Source organism: Mirounga leonina, unplaced genomic scaffold (assembly GCF_011800145.1).
Source record: "Mirounga leonina isolate KUSES-001 unplaced genomic scaffold, KU_Mleo_1.0 Mir_176, whole genome shotgun sequence".
NCBI lineage: Eukaryota > Metazoa > Chordata > Mammalia > Carnivora > Phocidae > Mirounga > Mirounga leonina.
Window position 1 is genome coordinate 31,755,613 of NW_023270454.1, and position 18,254 is coordinate 31,773,866.

The 18,254-nt window shown below is 39.9% G+C and overlaps 1 long non-coding RNA gene across 1 annotated transcript in view; it reads right to left on the reverse strand.

The window, feature by feature from the left end:
- Positions 1-481: 481 nt before the first annotated feature.
- LOC118022223 overlaps positions 482-18,254 on the reverse strand; it is an 89,401-nt gene continuing 71,628 nt past the window's right edge. Inside the window, exons 3-4 of the long non-coding RNA XR_004682419.1 lie at positions 1,152-1,346; positions 482-629 (exon numbers count right to left, since the gene is read on the reverse strand). This is a non-coding gene — a long non-coding RNA (uncharacterized LOC118022223). The remainder of the gene's footprint in view (positions 630-1,151; positions 1,347-18,254) is intronic.

The window sequence follows — 18,254 nt, forward strand, 5'->3', positions numbered from 1 at the left end:
GTGTGATTAGGCGCTGAGAATGTCCCCACTGTCTCCATTACTGTGGTGGCCGGGAGTGACTCTACTTTCTAGGGGAGTTAATATGAACCTGATGGGTAGAAATTGCTCAGTAGGTCACAAAAGACATGCTTGACAGGCCATCGCCCCATTGTGTTCTAGATGCATGGCCCCACCCTGAATGCAACCGCATAGAAAGGAGTGAGATGCAGATAAAATAAATGGTCAGAAGAAGGATGTTTGCAGCCTGATATTTATGGGTCAGTGGATTAGCTCAGGGTAGTCTGTTCCCCAAATAAAATGTCTCCATGCATGCTTGTGCTGGTTCTCCATTGACACGGTCATACCACATGTCAAGAACTGGGCTAAATTCTCTACAATGTTACCCCACTTAGTTGTCATCACAGTCCCCTGAGGTAGACATTATTATCCCCACCTTGCCGATGAGCAAAATGAGGTGCAGGACAAAGCCACTTGCCTCAGGTCCTGTGGTGGAGCTGTGGTCAGCGGTGGGCAGGGTTTTCTTTGACTCAGAACTGCCAGGTTGGCGTTTCCCAGGCCAGTCCAGGCCTGAAGCTGGGCCTTCCTTCACTGGAATGCCCCAAGTATCACCTCTTTACTGGAGACCGGTCCTGGAGGAAAAGTAATTATTTTGATAGGTCTTAGTGAGATAGGGAAACTGAAGGACTCCATAAACATCTGCTTTTTGCTCCTTTTCCTGCTTCTATTCTTGTTAGGACCTGCACCCCCACCCCACTTGGCACATGCCTCAGAATGCAAATAGTGTATGTCCTCCTCGTAAGGGACAGGGAGTTAATGATTTCTTTAGACTAGATAACATCTAGGGAAGGACCAGGTGAGAATGACCAGAGGAAGTCATCTTATGCATATTCCAGACCAGCAGTGCTAGACATCTTGATGCCAAGACCCACTAGCTCCAAAGAATAACACCTGGGCTCTTGTCTTTGTTCTAACCAGTTCCTGCATGCTTGAGGGGACACATCCACCTGACTACTGTCCTCAATAAAAACCCCAGGCCCCAACAAAGTCAAGACTCATGCTCATTTCCTTTCCAAGTCTCCCAGACACTCTGTCTGTATCTGCATTCTCTCTATATCTTCAGTAATCTCTGCTTTCACTTCCTGCTGGCTCACCTTTGATTTCCATCCTTCAGGAAGCCAAAGACCCTCTTGGCTGGTCCTGTGAGATCCTCTCTGGGTCCTCAGACCCAGCCTGCTGGCATCATCTAGAAAAGGGCAGTGCTGAGGCTGGGGAGGAAATTTCCAAGGGCCAATCTCAGCATTAGAAGTGACTCAGATTCTTCTGTCCATCTTCCCTAAACTCTTTCTCTATCAAGACAAAAACATGTGCTCCAGTTACTCATTGTCCCTCTTCAAGTGTAGGTCACAGCATGGAAGACAATCCTCCAGATGTGGTCTGGCCAGCATCAAAGGGTGGGACTGCCTGTGCCTGCTTTCAACACTCAAAGTCTGTTAACAAAACCCCAATAGCTCTGCTTCCCCAGCCCACCCATTATGTGGCTGATTCGTGTCACTGTGGCCTCACACTCAGCTACCAGTTAACAAACACTTTAACCTCTTACTCATTTACTTACTTCTTTCTTATTTTCTCATTCCCCACCAGCACCCATCCCTGTTAGGTTCCAGGTAGTCTAAACACATCTTCCTGTTCCTGAGCTGCCTGGATCAAGTTTCTCATGCTCTCAGCTCCACTGGAGCTGGCTGCCCATTTCATTCAAAGTTCTTGCTCATTTGCAGCAAATATGGACATGGGCTGGTGAGAAGTGCTTCTTCTGGCACCTGTCTGTGCACTTCTCTACTGTCTCTGTTAAAATCCCTAAACTTTCTTGTTCTTCCCACTCCATGAATACTTTAAGAAATATCCCTTTTCAATGTCTCCGGTATTTTGAGAAAATTCAGCTCATTCTGACACTGTGTCTACCTGAGATTTTTGTCACAGCCCAGGCCATGATTTTGGTATCCTCCTTAATTTGAGGGGCCTCCTTCCACCTTGAGAACGAGTCCTTCCCTAGCTGCAAGAGCATCCTGGGAAGGCATGATGATTTCTTGAACCTTTCCTTCTTTTTCACTCAAGTTTTAGGGTCAGAATTTTGTCTATTTGGAGACTTCTCTATCTTTTGTGCAATCTTTCCTTTAGAATCTCTGGCTATAGAATTATCCAAACTTCCCCTGAATTTTTTGAAACCTACTTTTCCAAATCCCAAGTTATGTCTAATGCCCAACACATTCATTTCTTAACAGAATCATTCAATGATAAATGGTCATATTTTTTATAGTTCTTATTATTTCCAGACTCCGCCTTGACCTGCATTACTGTTCAGAATTAAGACCAAGTAGTAATTCTGTGTATTGCTTCCTCCCCTGTGTGCTGAGGCAAACAACAAATTAAATGAAGGCACTACCTTTAGTGAAAGGAGCCATTAAGCAGATATCCAAATAGATGAAATCCTCCATCTCTACCAGGAGGTGCTTTAATGATGGTTTTGTAATCTACAAAAGGAAAGAGTTACCCAACTCTTGGAGGTAGCGGGGTTGCTTGACTTTACTTCCTCAGTAGTGTTTTTCTGACCCACTTTCTTTTTATTGTTTTTCAAGGTCTCTCCAAAATTCTTCCATGTAAAATGTCATAGACTCATGGATTTCTGTGTCTTTGTGAAAATGGCCCAGAATATGAAGTAGAAGATGTTGGTGTATAACCACCGTTGCCTCTTTTATATATTGGGGGTGGGAATACTTTCCTCGGAGGGATGTTGGGAGAGTTAAGCAAGACAGTGTTTGGGCAAGGGGCCATGCACACTGGAAAGTATGGTACAAATGTTTATAATTATTTTTACTGAGTTATTATCACTTTATCTCTTCAGTGAAACATGTCTGTGGAAGGGGTATACCTCTCATTTACAACACTCCAGACTTGAGTTTTACTCTACAACCCTTTGTAAAACCATCTACAAATTTACCTTCCCCTATTAAATTATCCAGGTCCCATTGCTGATTAGATCTAATCAATGTACTAGGTAATAAATAAACTTCTTGAAGACAGGGAGCCTCTTTTATTTTGGAACACCAGACACTAAGCACATACTAGGATCAGGCTTTAGCTGTCTGAAGAATATAGCTTTTTCTGCTTTACACTGTTGGTCTGGATTTTGCCTAAACACAGTCAAGTTCTGCATGAGAAAGGGAAGTGAACATACAAGGTTGGCAGCCTATAGGTAGAAAAAATAATACATTTGTTTTACTATCAAACAGAGAAACAGGAAGGGAAAATAAATTATTACATAGTGCACAACTGAGATTTCTAAACTTAAAACCATAGTATTTATTTTTAAATACCTTTCATTAAGATGTAATTCACATACTGTAGACATTTGCCCATTTAAAGTATACAAACATTTCAATAATTTTGATATATTCACAGACATGTGCACCATCACCACAATCTCAGTTTAGAATATTTTTATCACCCCCAAAGAAACCCTGTACCCACTGGCATTAGCAATCACTCCCCATTTCTCCCCAACTCCACACCTGCACAGCTCTAGGCAGCTGTTAATCTTTCTCTAGATATACATTTACCTATTCTAGACATTTCATATTAATGTAATCATTATGTGAATTTTTCTTATGACTGGCTTCTTTCTCTTAATATAATGTCTTTAAGTTTCATCCATATCATTAGCATGTGAACATGGGCCAGTCAGTATTTCATTCCTTTTTATTACAAAATAATACCCATTTTATGGATATATCCCATTTTTTTTATCCTTTTGTCAGTTTGAGGTGGTCTGCAGTTTTGGGTTGTTATGGATAATGCCTCTATGAACACTCATGTGCAAGGTTTTGTAGAGATGTAGAAATTTTCATTTCCAGGAGTATGTTTAACACTTTGAGGAATTTGCCAGTGTTTTTCAGAATTGCTGTACCATGTTACATTCCACCGGCAAATTTATGAGGGTCCATATTTCTCTATATCCTTGCCAACTTTGTTATTGTCTCTTTTTCATTATAGCCACCTTAGTGAGTGTCAAGTGGTATCTCACTGTGGTTTTGATTTGTACTTACCGAATGACGAAGGATATTGAACAATTTTTCATGCACTTGTTGTCCACTTCTACATTTTCCTTGGAGAAATCTACTCAAATCCTTTGCCCAATTGTTGAGTTGTCTTTTTATTATTGAATTTTAGAATTCTTTATATATTTTGGGTATCAGTCCCTTATCAGATATAGGATTTTTAATTTTTTTTCTCATTCTGTGGGTTGTGTTTTCACTTTCTTTTTTTTTTTTTTTAAGATTTTATTTATTTATTTGACAGAGAGAGACACAGCAAGAGAGGGAACACAAGCAGGGGAAGTGGGAGAGGGAGAAGCAGGCTTCCCGCCGAGCAGGGAGCCCAATGCTGGGCTCGATCCCAGGACCATGGGACCATGACCTGAGCCGAAGGCAGATGCTTAACGACTGAGCCACCCAGGTGCCCCTCACTTTCTTGACTGTACCATTTTCAGCACAATTTTCTTTCCTTCATTCATTTGTTTATTCATTCAGCAAACATCAAACTCCTCTATACATTAGCAATGTGCAATTTGTAAAAGAAATTAAGAGCACAATTCCATTTAAAATAGTATCAAGAAGAATAATATATTTAGGAATAATATATTTAGGACTCCTCTAATTGCATCTCCATCTCTCTACCAGAGAGATAAATGGGAGAGGGATGGACTAGAACAGAACAGCATTGGCACTGGAACTGGGAGTTTCTTCAAGTCTCTGGGCTCTGGTTTGCTTTTGTTCAGATCCCAAACTCTATGGTGTTGACTTTCTTGACCAATAACACATCATTATTCAGATAATATAAAGAATATGCAGAGACAGTATGAGTAAATCCTATTAAAATCCTTTCACATCTGAAAGAACTTAGGTTCCAAATGAGCCACTGTGATGCATGTTCAGGTCTGCATGTGAGAGAGGCATAAAATTACAGAGACTTTTCTCAGCTCAGAACAGATCATTAACTTGCTTTTACCTCCTGTGTCAGGGGTGGAACCCTGGACACCTGCACAAAATCAGAGTCCTGTTACTGGAGACCAGAGGGATGGGAGGCAACCAAAAGCATCTACTGTAGACATTTACCATGAATTCCTTTTGCCTATTGACTTTGGTCATGGTGTGGGACCTGAGAGGGAAGAAGACTCTCTTTGGAAGACTGGCTTTCAGGGATCACCTCAGGCATCCAATCACACAGTGGACAAAAAGCTACTGAGCAAATCTGTCTTCAAAGAATAACCCAGAGTTCATTATACTATAAAAGAATTAACTCAGGAACAGCCAGATGAAAGAGATGTACAGAGCATGATGTATGGGAGAGGGTGTGGATCTTCCTTATTCTCTCCAAACTCCATTCTCCCCAAAACTCCACATGTTCACCAACCCAGAAGCTCTCAGAACAATTTTTTTTAATGAAAAAGTTCAATTTACCTATTTCTTCTTTAACTGCTTATGCTTTTTGTGTTATATCTAAGAAACCATTGTCGAATCCTAGGTCATCAAGATTTATTTCTATGTTTCCTTCTAAGAGTTTTATAGTTTCACCTCTTAAATATTGATCTATGTGTGGCATAAGGAAGTAATTGAAGTTCATTCTTTTGCATGGGGATGTACAGTTGTCCCAGCAGCATTTGTTGAAAAAATTATTTTTGCCCCATTGACTTGTCATGGCAAACTTGTTGAAATCAGTTGACCATAAATGTAATGGTTTATTTCTGGACTCTAAATTCTATTCCATTGATTGTATATCTATCCTATGTCAGCACCACACTGTCTTGAATACTGTAGCTTTGTAGTCAGTTTTGAAATTGGGAGGTGAGTCCTCTAATTTTGTTCTTCTTTCTCAAGATTGCTTTGACTATTGTGGATCCCTTGAATTTCCATATGAATTTTATGATTAGCTTTTCCATTTCTGCAAAAAAGACTTTTTGGATTTTGATAGGGATCACATTGAATCTGTAGGCCAATTTGAAAAGTATTGTTTCCTTAATAATTTGAAGTCTCTGGTCCATGTACATGAGAGTCAGTTTCAGTAATTTGTATTTTTCTAGGAATTTTTCTATTTCTTCTAAGTTATCTAATTTGTTGCCATTTAATATTTATTTATTTATTTATTTTATTTATTTATTTTTAAAAAAATTTTATTTATTTATTTGCCAGAGGGAGAGAGAGAGAGAGAGAGTACAAGCAGGGGGAGTGGCAGGCAGAGGGAGAAGCAGACTCCCCGCTGAGCAGGGAGCCCGATGTGGGACTCAATCCCAGGACCCTGGGATCATGACCTGAGCCGAAGGCAGACGCTTAACCATCTGAGTCATCCAGGCGCCCCGCCATTTAATATTTATTTAATTCACTACTATTGTTCTTATTTTTCTTGATATTTTGGGTCCTTTCAACATAAATTTTGGCTACAAACCTATATAAATTTTTTACCATATGCCACAAAAACACACATGCTTTTGTGTACATGTGTCATTATAACTTTACTGTTTAATCAGTTCTGTTTTTGCCCCTTAGAAGGCTGGTGTGACTTAGCTATGTAGCTCAATGTAGAGCACATGGTCCAAATTATTATAATTCTTCTCTCATGGTGATATGAGTACAGCCAATACTTATTTGGACAAGACTGCTTTAAAGCTGTGAGCTAGTCTGTCTTTTAAAATTCATTTCCATGTTCATTCTTTGCTACCTTTTGTGGAAGGTGGAAATTCACATAAACAGTGTAGATAGCAAAAAGGAAAACCACAAATTCAAGAACTAATTTTCTTTCTTTTTATTTATTTTTATTTTTACTATTATTGAGACACCCAGAAGCAACGAGAAAGGAAGATAATTTGGTTTCTGGAATTGTAGCTCACCACTTGGACATTTTGAGAACTCTCCTACTTGAAGTCAGACCTCTTAATATAGCTTTTATGTGACAATAATCATAGTGTTTTAAAGGCTAAGCACACACAAGATTGACAAACGTGGCATAAATTTAAACAACTCATATTGATTTGTATTAAGTTAGCTTAAAGAAGAATCTATGTTCCTTCTAGACTTGTCTAATTCAATAGTCACGAGATTTCTTCAAGGGTTATAAACAATGAGAGTAAAAGAATGACATTCTTGTCTTTGCTTTTCGTTCAAAGAACAAAGTGCATACTTAACGTTTACTAGAATAGAAAAAGCAAAGAAGCTTCCTTGTTTTTAAACATAGCACTAATGTACATGCTCTCTATACTATGACCATAAATCCAACTACAGTACATAGCAATTCTGTTCCCACATTTGCTCAGGAAGTCAGATATCCTCAATACCTCTCCTTCAGTCATTCACTCAGATGCAGTAAGTCTCCTAACTGTTGCCACTAGGGTTAATTCTGAACCATCTCATCTTATTTATTTTCCTATTCAACTGTAAAGAAAATCTCCTGGCCAAAAAGAAAATATGATGCAGATTTGGATTTTGCCTAGAAATCTCTCCAGTTTGCTTCACTCTTACTCATTTTCAGTATAGCATTAACAAGCAACAAATTGATCAGAAATTGAAGTAAAAGGGCCTTATTCTGGCTACCCGTTTCCACCTTAAACCCTTTCCTGTCTAATTAAATCTATTAGGTAAGCATTTGTGGAATTCACAAGCTGATTTTCCTCTAACATTTTTTTTTTCCAGGAAAGAAACACAGCCCAGAGAACAAGAATGAAGCTTCCATTGAAAGCCCCAGAAGGAATTCAAGTGGAAATACCCTGAGGTCCCTGACCACAAGACCTGGCCTAGCGAACAATCCCAAAGGTGATTGCCCTTAACTCTACTACCCATTGACTCAACCTTTCTTCTGTGTGGTAAGTACCCTGCCCTCAGGGGAAAGCAAGGTCTGACTTGCAGCCCTGCCCTTGTCACCTCATGAGACACTCCCAGAGGACATTGCACGTAGCTGTTATGCCTTCCTCTTGCATAGAAAAGCATCCCACACTGCCCCTGGGATACAATCCATGGATACTTTGCTTTGTCCTGATCACAGGCTCTCAATATATACTTTCTGTGGTTCAACAACATCAGCATCTCCTAGGGGCTTATCAGAAATACAGACTCAGCTTCAATCCAGACCCCCTAACTCCAAATTTGCATTTTTATTTAACAAGATCACCTGATCATTCCCAAGCATCTTAAAATCCGAAAAGGACTGCTCTAAAGCCATGGTTTCCAAACTTTAGTGTGTACCAAAATCCTCTGGTGGGCTTGTGGAAATATATTATGGGCCCCACTCCCAGGGTTTCTTATTCAGTAGGTCTAGAGTAGAACTTGAGAATTTGTTTTTAAAGGTTCCTAAGTGATGTTGATTAGGCTGATCTGGAGACTATACTTCGAGAAACCCTTCCCTAGAGGTATACCATCCCACAATGACTAGGAAATGTCGAGGAATCTTCAGAATCTAAAATGATGTGATCTGCAAGTTATTATAAATAACTCATCATGTGACTGAAGCTACCTCCTTTTTTTCCCCCCACTTTGCCACAACCTCCTGCTACCTGCCGAAAGTCTGTAAGTCTGGTGTCCTCTAACACCTCCTGGTTCATAGCGCTCCACCCTCCCAACATGCCCTTCCCTACTCCCAAGCTGGAACACACCAGGGTTGGCCACATTCTGGCTGCCATTGCTGGGAGATGTCTCCCCTGCCCTGCCATGGGCAACCTCCGGGCGAGTCAGCCCCAGGGCTGTCCCCAGCTGCCCTCCTGCCCCAGGCCCTCCTGTTCGCCACTTCCGTCTGTGCACAGACATTTGACTATTCTCCTGAGGAGAAGGTCAGCTCAGGCTCTGCCCTTCCATACCTCTAAACCTCGTGTGCCTCTCTCCCCATTTTCCTCCTTAGCAGAGTCAGTTGTACTGTTTTCAAGAGATTTCTATCTCTGCCCCCAGACAAGAGTTCTAACACAATTTTGGCAACGGACAGATTTGCCAGAGTGGGACATTACAGGAAATGCTGAGCAGCAGGGCTCCAGCCTGGAGCTGAGCAGGCTTGGGGAGGCAGTGCGGTCTTGCTCCCTGCAGGCAACCAGCTCAGAAAGTGTGCCCATTTCCCTGAAGAAGCATCTCACACCCCCGGGTCCTCTGGAAAAGCGGGCTTGTCATGTGCATGTGTTCAAGCCAGTTTTTCAAGCCATGGTTGAAATCCATCTAAAATGTTTAGCTAAAAAAAGTTCAAAGTGTGGTTTATAGGAGGCCTACTTGAACGTGAATCCGCAATGGACTAAGACGACAGAGAGACTACAGAGCACTCCCAAGTCTACTTTTTAGAGCAATTTCTACTTCCAAGGCAAGGGTGACTATTTCCTTTATATAAAAGCACTACCCCCTCACCCGTGCCCCCAAAAGCTGCTTCATGTAAAATTCTCCCATTTGCCTGAATGAGAAAAACATCTTTAATACAGTTATACAAATGTGATTTCCTCACTGGTGAATATCACATTTTTGTGGGTTCACAAAAAATAAAACTCCTTTTCCTTTTGGCTGAAAATTGCTTCTGAAAAGGAAAGGCGGTTTTGGGTTTTGGTGCTTTCTTTCCCAAGCAGGACATGTTTTTTTGTGTTTTTTTGTTGTTGTTGTTGTTGTTGGTTTATTTTTTTTCCAGTGGTGAGAAACTGCCTCTGTGATACACACAGTCAATTTTCACCTGCAAATAAATTGGTTTCACACTAAATTTCCCATTTGGACCAGGAAAGCCATGCTTTACCTGGTGAACTGGTAAAATGTTATCCGGACCACATTCGCCAGAGCCTATAAAACTGTCAGTCATGGAGGAACTTTCCCTATGAGGCAGGAACCACAAGGACATTAACCCTTTTGCAGTGAAAATAGGGGGAAAAAAATCCAAATTCTCAAACAGAAGGCAAACCATGTCCTCTTGGGGCCCAACTGTATCTGGTGGCCAGGTGCGATCTCAGAGATTTGTCCCTCAGCTGAGCAACCAAGACATTTTGCAGACACTTTTCTCCCCACAAGATAGCACTCAACCTCTTGCACCCCAACACTTAAGAAACCCTCAGGTTAGATACAAGGCAATGAGGTAAATTCCTATTCGGGACAAATGATTCTTGCCAGATTCTGATTTACCAGACATTTTGTTTTTCTCACACTGAATTTTTATTGTCTGGATTTTGGTAAATTCCTTTCTCCTGGGTTCCTTCACTCACGGGGGTGCTGAGGAGGAAGAGGGACCCTGACATCAGTGAGATGGTATGGTTTATGATCTTCCGGGGTCCCCTCTGGTGAGAATGAGGAGTCTTTGTGCATTCTGCCAATTTGCAGTGAAGTGGAACCTGAAGTCAGCGAGGTGGTCCTGAGTGGTTATTCACAAGCTGTGCTGCCTCAGACGACTGGCAGTCCCTCACCAGTCCGTCTTCTCCTCTATAAAATGAACACAACTTAGTAGAGTTGCGTCTAAGAAAGGTAGTGAGGAAGGCAGGTTCCAAAGTCTATACATCAGGCAAAACGCATGTAAAATCAATACCGCTTTCGAAAATCTCCAGTGTGGAACACAATCTGTTTCCTTGATTGAGCCTATATTCAGGGGCCACATTAAAGGGGGCTGTGTATCTCTCTTTCCTCAGGATGAAGCCATCAGCCTATGAGGAGCACTGAGGAAATAAGATCCCAAGGAAACAGCTGATTCACAGCTCAGGCTGAGGCAGGGACTTACTCAGGGGGACAAGACTACAGTCCCTCCTCCTCCCTACCTGCCTACTCGCTGGTAGAGATTGTTTATGGAATTCAACTAAGTAAACACATACTTACATAAAATATGATCGTGTTGTATGAACGTGAGGATAGCAATGATGGCGATGAGGACATATTTGCCTAACTGTTCTAGGGGTAAGACACTTTTATATATCTACCTTCCTTCCATCTTATTTTCATAACAACCCTATGAGGTGATTTTTGTTAATTTGATTTCACAGGTCGGTAGTGAAGTTCAGAGAGACAGGGTTGAGACAGGGACCTGCGCTGCCTCCCTAGCTCAGGATGCTTCCATAGGAGCATACCTGACCTCAGGCTAGGCACAGAGAAAATGATGGGATTCCAAATCAGCCAATATTGAACAGCCAAACCACCAGGTATAGAGCAAGGCTCTCATGCATCCACTCTATTTAAAGGTTTTGTTCTTATGATTGAAAACATTGGATTCATCATGTGTAACCATTGTAACCACCATTGTAGTCTCTGATGCATTTACAAAATGTAAACATAACAAAATGTCCCTAGCTTTTTTGTTTCTTAGTTAATATATCTCATCAATATAGGATGAGTTTCCATGCCTACCCTGTGGGGAATCAATAACCCTTACAATGGTTTGGCACAGTTAGGCACCTTAATTTACTACTTCACTCTAGCCTAAACTGAATATTTTTAAGTGCTTTCAATTTTGGTGTTATTTATAATTACAAAAAAAACAAAAACAAAAACAAAGCTTGTAAATAAGCTAAATCCATGGAAGATCCTACTAGGATCCATTTTTACTCCAACACCACTTCTGACACCAAAGGAGGGGGGCTTGGGGTTTGTTTTTTTTTATTCCCTACACTGACCAATTTTCTGATGCAAACTCGGTGTCCTACAATTTAATTCAATTTAATTCTGACACTTAATAGAGTGGCAGTGAGTGGCAGATCCCACAAGTTAAGGACTCAGTCCCATAAGTCTGCTCTCACTTCAGATACCAGTCATAAGTCCAGGCCACCTACTTCTCACCTACTGGCTATAAATTGGGGGTTCCCACATTCCACTCCTTGGGTTTGACAATTTTCTAGAACAGCGCACAGAACTCCAGAAAATTATTTACTTACTATTACCAGTTTGTTATAAAGGATACAATCCAGGAATAGCCTGAAGGAAGATAGGCATAGGGTAAAGTGTGGGAGAGGGACGGGAGCGGGGGCACGGGAAGTTTCCATGTGACCATGCCCTCTCCAGGTGCACTACCCACCGAGGATCTCCATGTGCTCACCAACCCAGAAACTCACTGAACCCCACAGTTTAGGGGGTGTTTATAGAGGTTCCATCTTGTAAGCAAGATGGATTAAATCACTGGCCATTGACAATGAAGCCCAGCCCTTCTTTTACCCCCAGAGGTTGGAGGGGAGGAGAGGGTGAGGAGAGGCTGAAAGTTCCAGCTCTCTAAACCTGACTTGGTCTTTTTGGTAACCATCTCCCATCCTGAAGGTAACTAGGAGCTTCCAGGTACCAGTCATCTCATAGCATGCAAAACACTCTCATCATTCCAGAGATACCTTAGAAGCTCTCCCATCAGGAACTGCGGATGAAAACCAAATACATATCACAATATCACAGGATATTTACACACTAATTAGGACAGGAACATACAATGGGATACAAGTACCAGTATTAAAAATTCATATTGTAGAAGACTACCTATTGGCAAGGGAAAATGGTTATGACTACTAAATAAACAGTATGCTATCACGGCTATAAAATTTGTAAAAGTCTATGTGGTATGTGCGCATGCCAGAAAACAAGGTCCAGAAAGATACATAACCAGAGGTTACCGCAAGTAACAATTTTTGTTTGCTTTTTCAAATATTTGTCCTTTTCCATGTTTCTCAAGTTTTCTACATCGAAGATGTCTGAGTTTTGAATCAGGGGAGACCCATTATTAAACAACAAAACCAAAACTTTAAATTGCACACATCCTTAGGTATGTTTGTAAAGATCTCCCTTCGGGTGCCAAGCAGGTCACATTGTCAAAGGCGGCCTGACAGCAGATGGGAACATGCTGACACCATAGAACAGCGCCCAGATTTCCTCCTGACCAGCACCCCCAACATGCCACCACCACACGGAAGGATTCTCTTCCCCCCAACTTCTTTATCTAACATTGGAATTCTCCTCCTGCAAAAGAACATACTAAGACAAGTTAAAGCTCCCATATAGTTAATATATCTATTTCCATTTTCTATCTTCCTTCTGTGGTAAGATGAACTATGCATGAGAAAATGAAGGATTAAAGCATTTTAAAAGTACATGAGGAATGTAAAATTACATACTAGTTGTGCTTGTGTGTGTGTTGTGAGAGAGTGGTTGGGAAGGGGTTGCCTTGAATTATCCACAGAATTATCTCAGTGTCTCCTCACTGTGAAAGGGTCAGTTACCATGTAATAGTGAGCTAAGTTTAGTTTTAAAAGTCATGGCTTTTGTAATTATATGAATGAAGGAAGTGCAACAAAATCCTCTAAGCTCTTTAAAATGTAACTCATGGGGCACCTGGGTGGCTCAGTCAGTTAAGCGTCTGCCTTCGGCTCCGGTCATGATCCCAGGGTCCTGGGATCGAGTCCCACATTGGGCTCCCTGCCCAGTTGAGAGCCTGCTTCTCCTTCTGCCTCTGCAGGTCCCCCTGCTTGTGTGCGTTCTCTCTTTCTTTCTCTCGCTTTCTGTCAAATAAATAAATAAAATTAAAAAAAAAATAGAATAAAATGTAACTCATAATATCTGTTGCTTGAACCTAAAATTTAAGCAGTTTTATCAAAATAAGATTGATTCTTATGGTCTATGAAACCTACATAGAAAGACTTCTACAGATTTGAAAAGATAGTGTCTTTTTAGAAATCATCACCGTCCATACCTCTAGGGAAGAAAATCTGTGGTACGGACTTCTGGATGATTTTTTTATTTGTTTGTTTGTTTTATGAGGTTGCAGAATTTTCATACTAAATTCATATTTCATTTTGCCCAGGTCCTTAGATGATAGAAAGAAATGCTTCTGTTGTGGAATTCTGTCTCTATCAAGACTTTACAATGTTCATTGCTCAAGTGATTAAAAAATATACACTGCCCCTTTAAAAGAAACATTTTGATCTTTTAAATCCATACCAAGTTTCTTTTTGCCTCTATCAAAAGCTGGTTAGCCTCCAAGGAATAACAATTTCATTCTGGCAGAATATTGTAAAGATCTTTCACAAAGCTTATTGCAAATATTTTCATCCATTTTTGCCATTCAAAGCTCCACAGAACTCAGAGGTGGCTACAAGCCCCCATCCTGGGGAGGACCGTGATGGATCCCAGAGATGGGCTGAGAACCAACCAGCAAATCCAAAGCAGTGGGAGCCTAGAATTCCACCACCAGCACAAGGTTAAACCTTTCCAAGTAAAACACATCTGTCTTTCCCATTGTTCAGACTGATTCCACTCGGACTTCGAGAAGACTGTGTTCAGTGTAAATGTGATTTAAACTTCCATCTGCGAAAGCAATTAAACAACGCATTCAGGTTTTAAATTCTTGTGCTGAAACAAAAGCAAATCCCCATCCCACCAGTGAGCTTATCAGTTCTTTTCCTCTTCACTACAGTGCCAAACAAGGACTGCTGAAGAAGGCAAAGGGAATGAGCAGAGCTATCAGCTGTTGCTCTTCATGTGTGAGTTACAGGGAGCTCTAAACTGTCCCAAACCAAAAATACCTTCTGAGCTGGAGGGGCTTCATCTGGGTTAGATGCAGTCAGACTCCAGTGTTCTGTCAGACCCTTATTTGGGAAGGTGGGTGCAGAGAGTGAGAGAAGAAAACGTCTTTTAGGGAAGACAATGGTTCATTTTTTCCTTTTTACAGAAAATGCAGAAATATTTTTTATATTTATATATTTTACATTACACAAATACTAAATGCTAATTGCATATTTAAGCAAAAGAATTATTGAGAAGGAGTAAAAGATTATGCAAAATCTTACCACCCAGAGAGAAGCAAAATGAATATTTTGGTATATTTCTTTCACATTATTCTATAACAATCTGCCCATCTATGCATCTACTGGTTGGATTCAGTTTGCTTCACCAACTTCAGGTGTGAACACAATTGTGTCTGTTTTGTTTTTTTTTAAATTATTCTTAGATAGGAAAAAAATAAGCATCTCCCTCCTGAACTAACCAACAACTCTGGCATTCCCTCCGTCCAAAGAGTTTAGACTTTCCCTGCAATCTGATCCATGTAGGAGGACCAAGTGGGTGTCAGTCACTGACACACAGGGTCACAACTGAACACTATCCCCTCTTCCTCCAGTCCGCTGGACCCATGACAAGCCATGCTGCTGCCATGCCCTTAATGGCTTAGGTCTCCACACAGCCAGCTGTGGTCACCCTCAACAGGCTCCATGGTTTCCATTCTTTCAGGTCTTACAGGTTCAGCCTCTGTGCCCTGTTCCAGGATGATGGGATCTGGCATTTTCTGAGCCAGATTCAGCTTTTACTCTGAATCCTTAGGCTCTGATTTGAGCCTTATATATTGAGTAACTGCTGAATATTCTATTATACACATATAATGATTTATTTAGCCTCTCTCCTCTTACTGGATATTTAGAGCTTTTATTTCTATTTTCCCTAATATTATAAATAATCATAATGAGCATTTTTATTCACACATCTTTGAACACATCTCTGATTGCTTTCTAAAAGCAGAATTACTGGGTCAAAGTGTGTGAACATTTTAAAGCTCTTTTTTTATATATTGTAAAACTGCACAGTAGACTCTTCCAATTAAACTCATAATGAGGTATCACCTCACACCTGACGGAATGGCTTTCTTCACCAAGACAAGCAATGACAAGTGTTGGCAAGGATGTGGCAAAAAGGGAACCCTCGTGCACTGTTGGTGGGATTATAAATTGGTGCAGCCACTGTGGAAAACAGTATGGAGCTTCCTCAAAAATATTGAAAACAGAACTTCCACGTGATCCAGCAATTCTGCTTCTGGGTATGTATCCAAAGGAAATAGAATCATTGTCTTTAAAAGATAATCTGCACTCCCATGTTCATGACAACATTATTTACAAGAGTCAAGACATAGAAACAAACTTAGTGTCTTAGTGAAATTATGATTTTATATATATAATGGAATATTATTTAGCCATAAAAAGAAGAAAATCCTGCCATTTTCAACAACATGGATTAACCTTGAAGATGTTATGCTAAGTGAAATAAGTCACTCAGAGAAAGACAAATGCCATATGATTTCATTTATATGTGGAGTCTTAAAAAAAACTCATAGATACAGAAAACAGATCAGTGGTTGTCAGAGGCATGGGGGCACAGGGGATAGGTAAAATGGATAGAGGTGGTCAAAAGGTACAAACTTGCAGTTATAAAATGAATAAGCCCTAGGGATGTAATGTACAGTGTGGTGAGTAGAGTTAACAATATGGTATTGTGGATTTGAAAGTGGCTAACAGAGTAGATCTTAAAAGTTCTCATCACAAGAAAAAAAAAAAACTATGTGTGTGGTGATGGATGTTAACTAAACTTATTATTGTGATCATCTCACAATATATACATATATCAAATCATTATGTTATACACCTAAAACTAACACAATATTATATGCTAATTATATCTCAATTAAATAGTATGAGATAATATGATACCAAATGAACAATATTAGAATAATGGTATCATTAGCAACAAAGGAAATGGGAAGTAAAATAAAATTTTTAGAAGAGAATGAATGAATAGGAGAAAGAGCACACTCGTGGAAGCACAAAAATCAAACACAGAAACAGTGGTGTCTACTTCCCCATGGGCAGGGTTGATGTGACCAAAATGAGTTGATGAAAGAAATGCTATCACATTTACATTTACATTGCTTTATATTTTGTGTAGGTACTCATCTCATTGCGAAAGGCAATTTAACAGGGATTTGACTAATCTTAAAAAAAAAAAAAAAAGAATCTTCCAGACAATGATGTGTAAGAGTGCCCATCTCACTCAACCTCTTATTACTGTCCACTGTTGTCATAATCAACAAACCTTGCCAAGTGTATATTTGAAAATTGGTGTCTTTACTGTTTCAATTTGCTTTCTTTAATTTCAAACTAAAAAAAAAATTGTCAGTATTTTTAGTATGGACTATAGGATGTCTTTTTTCTATGACTTCTGTGTCCCTGCATAAAGGCAGAGTTCTCTCATGCTCAATATCATCAGGGATAGACAGTTTATCTGAGCACCCCCATCAGCACTCTGAAAGATGAAGACACCAACTGTCTGGGGGAAGAAGAAATGACACCTATTTTACATTTCCTCTATTTGCTAACTGAGCTATTTGTTCTGAGTTGCAAAAGGAAGGTATTTTTGACATGTTTAGCTGGGAATTCTGGTTTATCAATTTTTTTTTACCTATTATTGTATTTTCTTCCTACTTTTGTCTTCCAACAGAAAGAAATATGTGGCTAAGAGTTACTCCCAGTACAAGATAATGAAGTTATATCAATTCACACAGGGAATCAGAAAATTCAGCCTTTTCCATTGGTTGCAATTTTGCCATTTCACCAAGTGCTATGACCTAAGAAACTAAAACTTTGCCTGGCGCCATGAAGATAATCACAGTCAACCTGTGAATATTTTGATCCTGGCCTTTCTGTAAATGATCATGTAAAACCGTTCAGAGACATAAACTCTTCTGGGGTCTTACTCTGGTGTAACTCATTGACCATCTTTGTGGTATTTTTTATTAGAAAAAAAAATGACAGAGGCCAGTGAAGAGAATTTTAAAAGTAATTAAGAACCCGTTTTGTAATAAAAGAAGATTCCCAAACGCTGGGGAATTTTCCTAGATATCGCCAGGTCCAACTGAAAAATCAATATTCCAGAAAAAAAATTGTTCCAACTTTAGAAGAGTGTTTTAAATCTTGAGCCTAAGTTTTAGTTCATTGTTTTGCTTTTTTGAGGTTTAAACTTTCTGAAAGATAAAACGAAGAGAGAAGTCTTCAGAACCCTGAGAAGCTCACACACCCAAAGATGGTCGCTTTTTTACTGGAGAGATTCATTACTTGGATTTTTCATTTTTGGTTTAACTTGACCTTCCATTTATAGACTTCAAACTTCTAATAGTTTGTTGTTGTTATTTATTGTCACTGTCTCTTCATCTGCCACAAACATTATACATGACCCGATTCCAAGCACCCCCTTGTAAAAGGCACTTAATTAAATGAACAAACAAACCAAAGGATTAAGAATTATAGGGAACCTCTCTAAGAAACATAGGGTCCCAGCATTAGAAACAACATGGAAATAGATCATAGAATCCTGTCAACTATTCCAAATCTAATTTATGTGGTCAATAATATAATTCTTTCCATCTCTGCAGGAAACTTATCTGCCACACTCTTGAGACTATATAGTTTGAATACAATTTCTCCTCTA